Below are 10,243 nucleotides of genomic sequence, written 5' to 3'. Positions count from 1 at the left end.
AAACAACCATAATAAATATAGTCGATAGTTCATTTTAGTAGGAAATCAGTTAGAATTTTTCAGTAACATTAACAGTATAAAAGTTAGTAAGAAATTCCAACTGCCAATTTAGTCAGAAAATAATAGGAAATTTTCGACTATTTTTTGACATTTTATTAGTTGAAAATTAGTTGGAAAGCATTATTTTTGAAATTCATCATAAAATAATAGACAAATTTATAAAAATTTTCGACCGATTTTCCTACCAAATTTTCACTAACATGCATGTTTGTCGGAAAAAAAAATTTATTTTAGAATGCTCTAACAACCATCCATACAACCGAGTTACTTAGTGATACTTGTCTTGTTGTCTTGATAATTGACTTATTACTCAGATATTAATATTTTATAACTTATATTTACATGTAGAAAATATTTATTTTGAATAATTTATTTAATAATAATAATAATAATACTACTAATTATTATTATTATTATTATTATTATTATAAAAAAGAAAAATTACATAGAATAATCCAACCTTTTCATGATTTTCCTATAATAATCTCACCAATATTGGTTAGAGTAATCGAACTTTCCTAGTAGTTGCTTAGAGTAAATCGTGATAACAAAATGATTTGCTAAAACGGGTTTTATTTTGAAAAGAGATAAAATAAAACAAAATGTCGAAAAAAATGCAACAATTCTAACTTTTTATGTAAATTTTCACTAATTTTTAATTTACTTTTTGGTAAATTAACTACTATAGGAGGTCATCCAGTTTTCCGAGTTTACTCTAGGCAAATAACCTCTAAAGTTAGGATTATCAATAGTTAATCAATAGGTGGGATTATTATTGAAAAATCATGAAAATATTAGATTATTCTAGGTAATTTTTACTAATTATTATTATTATTATTATTATTATTATTATTATTATTATTATTATTATTATTATTATTATAGTAATAATGATAACAATTATTACTATTATTATAATTTTATTATTACTATTAATTTATTATTTTGAAAAATGGAAAATATATAAATAGTAACACTGACGTTGGAGGCACCAAAATCACTACCATAAAAAAATAAGAGGAAAGAAAAAGGCCATTGAAAGAGGACCTCAAGAGATATGCCACTCATGAAAAAAAATACATAGGAGTGAACTATATGACAACACCTTGACAACTTCCTACACCTAAAACATCATCCTGATATACATGTTATATAACAAAACAAAAAATGATATGTAAGGATTACATACATGAGAAGTTTTTGCACTAACAACGCAGTCTAGTAATAAAAATTAGCTCAAAACGCACACATAAGCAGCCACCAAAAGCCATCACCACAGCACACATAGGTAGCAAGCGACAATTGGTAGCTACACAAATAGAACTTTAAAAGTACCAGATGCTACAAAGTAAGGCAGCGAACGCCCCAGCCACGTCTTAAGCCTACTGCCAACGTTTACCAGAGACCAACACAGCCCAACGCACCCTAGAAGTTCAAAGTTATGCACTAACAAAGCATCCTAGGAACAACAATTAGCTTAGATACACACATAAACCACCAAAACCAACCACCACAACATACACACAACACATAGGCAACAAGAAGCAAATAATAGGTGCACAAGCAACACAGTGATCACCCCAACCACCTTTTAGCATAACCCAATAGCTACCCAAGACCAAATCAGCCCAACACACCCTCTAAGATAGAAAGACTCTACTACCTTGTTGCATACATACACTACTTAGCAACAATCCTCTATACAGTGCAAAAACACAAAATAGAACACCATAGGCAAAGTTGCACAAGCCCCACAGCAGCATATACCATGAGATTACAGCTTCACAAACTACAATGTAACCGCCTTCAAACGGCATAGCAACCACTATGAACCTTTTCACATACATACATGTTTGTACAACACAACAGCACCCAAACCCAAAATAAAGAGACAAAAAGCACCGCTGAACATTGTTAGGAAGCACTGAGGACTATACCAACTCGGCACAAGAAATCTTGATGATGTGTATAGATGTAATAGCTCGAAACTAACGAGCTACTTAAACATTATTAATTTGAACTGATGCGGAAGCTTAATACTTATATCGGGCTACTCAACTGACTATAATCATCTATCAAAAAATTTAAATACATTATAAATACATTAAAAACTTGTTTCTTCTTTTTTTAGTTTATATATTAAATACTTTTTCATTTTATTTGGTTAAACATTTCATCTCAAAATCTTGAAATCATTTATCAAATCTATGGAATGGAACGAACTTTCTTTTCCATTGGGTTAGCTAGGCCCTTCGAATAACTACTAGACTAAGTTCCCTAGTGTGCAAACTCCACAAATAGCCAAACCATATTAGAAGATCTAAGTCTGAGGCACTAATCAACGTACTCTCTTCCCCAACTATTATGTGGTGTCGTGATAATCCCGATGAGGTCCAATTCCTTGAGACACCTTTGAGGTAGTCCCAACCGTTTTAAAACTAAAACCCATCTATAAAGCTTTTCTATAACTATTCGGTAGTTTCGAAATTCAAGAACAAACTTTCTATATTAGGAATAATATCTTCCTATATTAATATTAATCACAACTTAAGATTGATACACTTTTTTGTAATCTTTTCTCGTAACTAATAAAGATTTGAGTAAGAAATCCAATCATTTCAATTACAGCAAGCCGACAATCTCAGTCAATACAGCTACTCAATGAAATCGATATTTTAAATGTGAACATATTTGTGCTTAATAATAACTAACCACAGATTTGACTTAACTAGCTAATTAATGAGCTTTGCTTAACTTGATTGTATGAAAAAACTTTTTATTGAAAAATTATATATGGTAGCAACAAGTTTTGACAGAACGCAAGTGGCAGCACTTTTTTTTTTTCCACATGGTAGCAACAATATTTTTAAGTTTATTAAAACCATCGTAAATTCCGTTTGAAACTTAAATAATCCATTAACGTTTATTAGTTTTCAGATTATTCCTTTCTTTTTGCTTGCGTGATTTATTTTCCTTTAAAAAATAAAAATCTCCCAAGTAACCTAAAGTAGTGAAACATTGTGAGTACCCATTTGGAAGCTTGCCATTGTAGCGTCTTCATCTTTTCTGACTACTGGATGCATCTTGAACCCTAAGTGTGTGAATCCCATTTTTTCTTTGATATCGACCCAAAATTTGTGATTTTTTTCTTCTACCCTCCCAAATAACTTTCTTATGAGTTTTATTAGTGTTTTCAATCTCTTTTCGATCGAATATGTGTTGAATGTTAGAATATAAAAAAATTTTGGTGTTTGAAATACGGATAAATTAGAGTTTTTGTATTTGTTCATTTTGTTTGGCTTGTTGATGCATATTTCAAATTTTTGTTTAATTTATTTCTAAAATTTAGGATCATGTACTGATGTTCCTGGTCTCTTGCTCATGAAATTGAAATTGTAATTATTGTTGTTGTTGTGGCTTTAATTAATTGAATTTATGTTAATTTAGGGTAATATAAATTGGGGAAAGATGAAATTTCATGAAACAGAGGTTCACTCTGATCCGGAGGCATGCTGAAGTTGTGGTTGATGATGACTGTACTTTGTTTTCCCGATTTTTTTGAGTAATGAGTGATCAAGATATTAAGTCATCTAGAGCCATCAGTGTCTGGGCTTCTTCATCCTCAATGGCTTGGAATAAGCCCAGACACTGATGGTGGAAGCCGCCATTAAGTCATGCAATGACACCTTGGCTGAGCTACAAGAGAAGCACGACAGTACTGCAGCAAAAGCAAAAGCACAGAGCCAGAAGATTATAGAAACTCGCGGCAAGTTAAATTTAAATCAAACACCTTGGTTTAAAGCTGAAAATTATAATCATGAAGTTCAAGCAAGTTTTTCTGATTTTATTTATGAATTAAGTTTTCAAGGGATAAAAATTACTAAATTTAGAAACTGGGTTGAGAAGAATAATAGTAAAATTTTTGTGTTTCATGTGAAATCACAATCAATAACAGCAGTAAAACGAATTTTAAGATATTTGAAGGGAACAAATGACTTGTTCCTATTTTACCCTAAAAGTGATGTCTATGACTTGAAAGGTTTTAGTGATGCAGATTATGCAGGAGATCTTGTGAACAGAAAAAGTACTTCAGGTATGGTACAATTTCTTGGCTCATGTTTAGTGTCATGGTGTTCCAAGAAACAAAACACCGTTACATTATCCACTGCCGAAGCTGAATATGTAGCAGCAGCAGCATGCTGTTCCTAAATGCTTTGGATAAAACAGCAGCTCAGAGATTTTGGTATTAAATTTGAATGTGTTCCCATCTTTTGCGATAATACCAGTGTCATCTGTATATCTAAAGATCCAGTGCATCATTCAAGAGTAAAACACATCCACATTAGACATCATTTTCTTAAGGACAATGTTGAAAACAAAAATATTATCGTCTCGTCAAGCATGTAAACAATAACGAGCAAATAGCTGACATCATGACAAAACCACTTCCAAGGGAACAACATGAAAAAATGAGATTAGAACTTGGCATAATTAAGCTGCATTGAAGTAAGTGACAAGCATGATCCTCAGAGGCAAAATGAAAATTGAAAAGGTCAATAAACCACAAAAATCTTGATTGAAAAATCAATTATCGAAAAGATCAGGTACGCATTATTTAAAAGTAAATACTGTAAATGCTCTCATGTTTGCATGTTTAAATTGATCAGACTAAAGAAGCATAAAATTTCTATCTATTTTATTCTCATAAAATTATTTCATATTTTTCAATTTCTATATTTTTATATATCCCAGCATTTTCTTTGATGGTTAACAAAATTTAATTAAAAGTGGGAGTCGGATCATCGTAATGCTTCATGAAACCATTAACTTCCCTTTCATACATCAAAAACCCTTATACACATTAAATAAAGTGTATTGAAACACCTTAGTAGACGTCCCCTCACATTCAATACATACACTTCCTCACGTCAAACCATAATCGCTTCATCATTCCAAATCACAATCTTTAAACCTGAAAACCCTCTCAATCCCTACTGTTTCTTCTTCTCCAAATCACAAAATCGACCATGAAAACCCCAAAATCATCACCTTACAAACGATCCAACAAAACTCCTAAAATGACACAACCAAAACCACTAAATGTAGTTCACCCATCGCCTCAAATAGCAGCACCCGAGCCATCATCACGAGAACAGTCGGGTACACCTGTTGCTTCTAAAATGCATGTGGGTAACAAAAGACCGAGTGACTCTACCATGAACAAATCGTTATCAACATCAGCCAAGAGGGCAAATATCGTTGTTCCTAACAGCGCAGAAGAGTTATCTAAAGAAATGACCGTAGGATTTGGTCTTGACAAACATTGGTATGAATCCACTTTCTTTCCTCAACTACACGCGATTTTGCACAATCAATTCTGGGAATCACTAATGGCAGAATATTGTTGTAATCCAATATACCCTGATTTGATGCGTGAGTTTATTTCAAACTTTTCAATTGATAATGGTGTTTGTACTAGTAATGTTAAGGAGGTAAAAATCGAGTTCAACAGTCTGATGTTGGGTTAGTGGCTTGGAGTGCCGGCCATTGGTTTTGATGTGTACTATGTTGGGTCTAAAATAGTATTTACAGGTATTGATGAGAAGAATGTGTGGAAATTCTTGGGAATAAATGAAAAAAGAGGAAAACTTAGTCATAACGTACTGTCCCCTTTACACAAGTTGTTATACAACATAGCACGTAGATTTATTTTACCGCGTAATTCCAAGCGTAGTGAAGTAAACCTATGAGATGCTACTTTAATTTACTGTATGGCTAACAACATTAAAATTAACTTTACTTCTTTGATGATTTCCCCTTGTAGGTTTGAACTTCCCTATGGGTCTTAACAACAAGATAGGTGCTAAGTGTTTGAGTAACTTGCACCTCAAATTAAATGAAAATGGGATCCTAGAGAATGTTTGTGAACAAGTTGATGTGAATTCTGAGAACAAAGAGGAAACCAATAAAGTTGAAAAAGAAGAGAAAGATCAGGAGGAGGAATTGACTGATAAGGAGGAACAGGAGCCTGTTCCCTCTGCCACTGGGAAGGCAGAAGGATGTTCTAAAAGGAAACAGGAGGAAAAGACAAGTCAGGGGGAAGCTGTGAAGGAAGATGAAGTTGTGGAGAAGGAAAAAGAGGAAAATGTGAATAATGAGGAGGTCTATGTGCCTAATAAGAAACAACCTAGCTTAACACCCAGGAAGAGTCGAAGGCTAGCTTCCAAAGGGAAGAGACCAGTTGTAACTCTTGATGATGACTCTACCTCTTACAAAACTGTTGAACCAAGTAATCCTTCTTCACCAAAGCCAACCACACCATCATCCCATCACTTTCCTTCACCACCACAGTCACCTATACCATCTTCACCTCCACCAGTACACACCTCACCAAACCAAGGCTTTGATCACACTGCAGTTCCCATAGCCCCTCTATTTTCTATACTTCTAAAGCTTAATGACTTGCAGTCCCGCTTCTTTGCTTTTCAAGATGAAATTCGTGTCTCCTTAGCCTCTCTTGCTGAACAGATGACCCAGATGGAAGCCCGTCTAGGTGCCAAACTTGATACAGTTGAGGTGGAGACCAAATATATTGATGAAGAAGCGCCTGCACCTTGATTCCTCCTCTTGCTTTTAATGTTTTAGTTGTTCTAACCATCATCTTTTTAAACATTATTGTTCTTATGTCTTTTCATTGTACCAGCTGGGGTACAGTTTCTTTGTAATTGATATTTTCATGAACATCTCACTTTCTCTTATGCTAATCTTCGTTTGTGACAGTTTAACATAGCTTACTGTGCTTGCATCTCTTAGTACTTACTTTTCATCACTGCATCTTGATTCTATCTTTGACTATATCTATATGATTAATGCTGTGGATTGATTTTTCTATTTCTTTTTTATTGATGTCAAAAGGGGGAAGATGATTTGGCACAAACTTAAAGGATGTTTGAGTATGCTTGGTTTATATCATATCTATATCTGTTGTTCATTAGGTTTGTGGCTATGCTCTGAATCTGAATGCTATGCACTAATAATATATGCTCTGATCTCAATTTCATATATGCTTTGATGATTGTAATGAGTATCTGGTATGATATGTTCTATAAAGTTAAGCTTTGATCAGTCTAAATAAGCTTTGTTATGAATTAGTTAAGAAATTAGTAAGTTGCTATAAGATGATTGCTCTAATATTACTTTGTATTATCATTTTGATTACTTATGATATAATTTTTATGCTCTGATACTCAGTAATATGATAAAGCTCTGTTTATGCTAGGACTAAGGATTTTTGTAAGTTTTGTTATGTTTAGATTTATTTGAAGCCTTAAGCAATAAACTACTTCCAATGCTTTGATAATGCTTAGGTTCTTTTAAATAATTCTAATTATTAGAGTAATCTGTTTTTAATATATGCTTGGTAAATTATATTGTAATGAATTGATTTACTAAGTTATGTAGAGTTGTTTTAATCTCTGGCATGCTCTATAATATTGATTTTACTCTATTTTTATTTAAGTTTGTTTAAAAGTTTATCATCATCAAAAGGGGGAATTTGTTGGACCTCTTGAGTTTTGATGATGACTACACTTATTTAAACAAATATGTTTTTAGAGATTGTGTGCAGGTCAATATCCGGTCGTGACTATGATCGTTGATAATACCTATGACTTGGTCTATGGAAAAGTACGTGTCAAAAGGATCCAAAAGATATTAGAAGAGTATATCGCTTAGGATGTAAAATGGAGACAGAAGGTCTATTGTTCCCAAGTTGGATGTTCTAACAAAACTGGAAAATGGAGACAGCGCACTGATCCTGTTCTGGAGTCAGCTTAATACGTTCACTGAAAATTCAGATTATTATTTTCTAATTATTATTTTTAGTTGATGTATTAATTAAAGTTAATTTGTTGCATTAATTAATTATTGAGTTATTTGGCAAAGTATTTTCGAAAAATATCTAACATGTTTATAAGCCTTTATTTAGGTGAATAATTAGATTGACTAAATATAGGTACAACAGCTGAAAATAGGAAAAAGGAAACTGTGTAACCAACCTGCCTATTTTTAGTAAAAAAGGGAACAGTAACCGTCTTTTCTATTGTTAAGATAATCGATCCTAAATTTGGTAAATAGGTAACCATCCCTAATATTAGTAAATAGCAATCGTCCCTATTATTAGCAAACCTTAACCGTGTCTATATTTAGCTTAAAGTACCCGTGGTTATTATTGGAAAAAGGGAACTGCAGCTAATTTTAGTATGTGGAAACTGCTGCTAAAGGGAACAGTAGCTATTATTAGTATATGGGAACAACGTTTATTATTAGATAACCGTGGGCTTGAATTTATCAAGATTAATACCTATTTTTAGATATTACCCGTAAGATGACCTTGGATCTTAAGATCCACATTATTCTCCTTATTATTTGGATAAGGGAATAGTGGTTGGTTACTTCCTTTTTATTAGGGAAATTGGGTCTATAAATAGAGACTTTCAACTGTTCCTCAGAATATGCCAACATGTTAGCTTTGATATTTCATCCGATTATTTTTGGAAATTTACAAGAAATATTTTGTTTTAAAAATTGCCAATCAACTTACAATATTTTCTTGTGAAACTCATTTATTTTATTTTAGAGAATTTTATCCTTTTTGTAAGGGTTTTTGAGTGAGTATTTGTAATTAGACTTGGGTCAGGCTAAGAGGGATTAGATAGCTTTGAGTGAAGCTTGTAAAGAGTTTAGCTTTTAGTGAAGCTAAGAAAGTTGCTTTGAGTGAAGCAATTGAAAGGAGAAGTTGGTCTAGTTGATGCGCTTCGAGTGAAGCAAGGTGTTTAATGTAATTGTAACGAGTTGCCTTAAACATAGTGGAGAATTTAGAAATCCCGTGGAATCGTGGTTTTTCCTTTTAATTAGGCATAGAAGGTTTCCACGTAAAAATCGTGTTGTCTCTTTCGTTATTTCGCTCTAAGTTTAAGCTTTATTCATTTTATTTAATTCCGCAAAAACAGGGCAAAAACGCTTAAACTTGTAACAATAACAATTCGCCCCCCCTCTTGTTGCTGTTCCCATCTCTAACTCAGTCTACAACATTAAATCCATGTCTCATCCTTATTTGCCACTTTTTCTATTTTCAAATTTTTATTAGATTAATTTTAACCTTAAATTTCCTCAATTTCCGTTATTTGACCATCTTCGTCCATATCTTCCCTAGTTTCCCTATAAATACCGACACTTTGTGATTTTTCAAGTTACATTAAATGTGAATTCTATCAAAGTTTTGAAATTTCCTAATCTCCTAACTTTCTCTTTAACTTGTTAACAACTCTAAAAACTTCTTTGTACTCTTCTCTTCTATAATTAACCTCCCTCTCTCAGTTATTCCCGAGTGTTTACCTCATGAACAACCATTCATCTAGAAAATCCAGACTACTAGGTGACCTCATTTGAGATGGTTGGATATTCTGGACTCATCTTCACTTCAAAAACTTGAGGGGATCCACTTTATTCCCCCTCACACCTCACAGATGACCAGTTGGCCTTAGCCATGCTTGGCCTTAGTGCCACCACCCATAACATCAAAGACTTAAGAGAGATGGTGGTCTTTAGGGCCTAGTTTATGCTGGAGGATTACTGCCATTGAATATTTATTATTTTTTTGACTTGAAATATTTATTATTATTATTTCATAATAATAACAAACATACTAAATCTAAACTAATAATAATAATAATAATAATAATAATAATAATAATAATAATAATAATAATAATAATAATAATAATTATTATTATTATTATTATTATTATTATTATTATTATTATTATTATTATTATTATTATTATTATTATTATTATTATATATTAAAATTAACAAATTAAAAGATAAAGTCAATTATTAATAAAATAACATATATTACAAAAAAAATCAAGTTAATCTTATACCAAGGTTAATTTTTTTGAAATTTGAATAACTTATATCACAAAAAAAAAGATATATAAAGATATAAATGTAAATAAAATTAATAATTTAAATAATCTTAATTATACTAAATGTAAACTGTTGTTTGAAAGCAACAAGTTTAGGTTCATTTTTTTATAATATTGAGAACTCCAAGTTTGAATCTTGTCATTATTATTATCATCAAACACAGTTGGACTATAAACATTATCTTCAAAAGCAG

This window comes from Amaranthus tricolor, chromosome 6, assembly GCF_026212465.1.
Source record: "Amaranthus tricolor cultivar Red isolate AtriRed21 chromosome 6, ASM2621246v1, whole genome shotgun sequence".
Lineage (NCBI taxonomy): Eukaryota > Viridiplantae > Streptophyta > Magnoliopsida > Caryophyllales > Amaranthaceae > Amaranthus > Amaranthus tricolor.
This window is presented reverse-complemented; position numbering follows the sequence as displayed.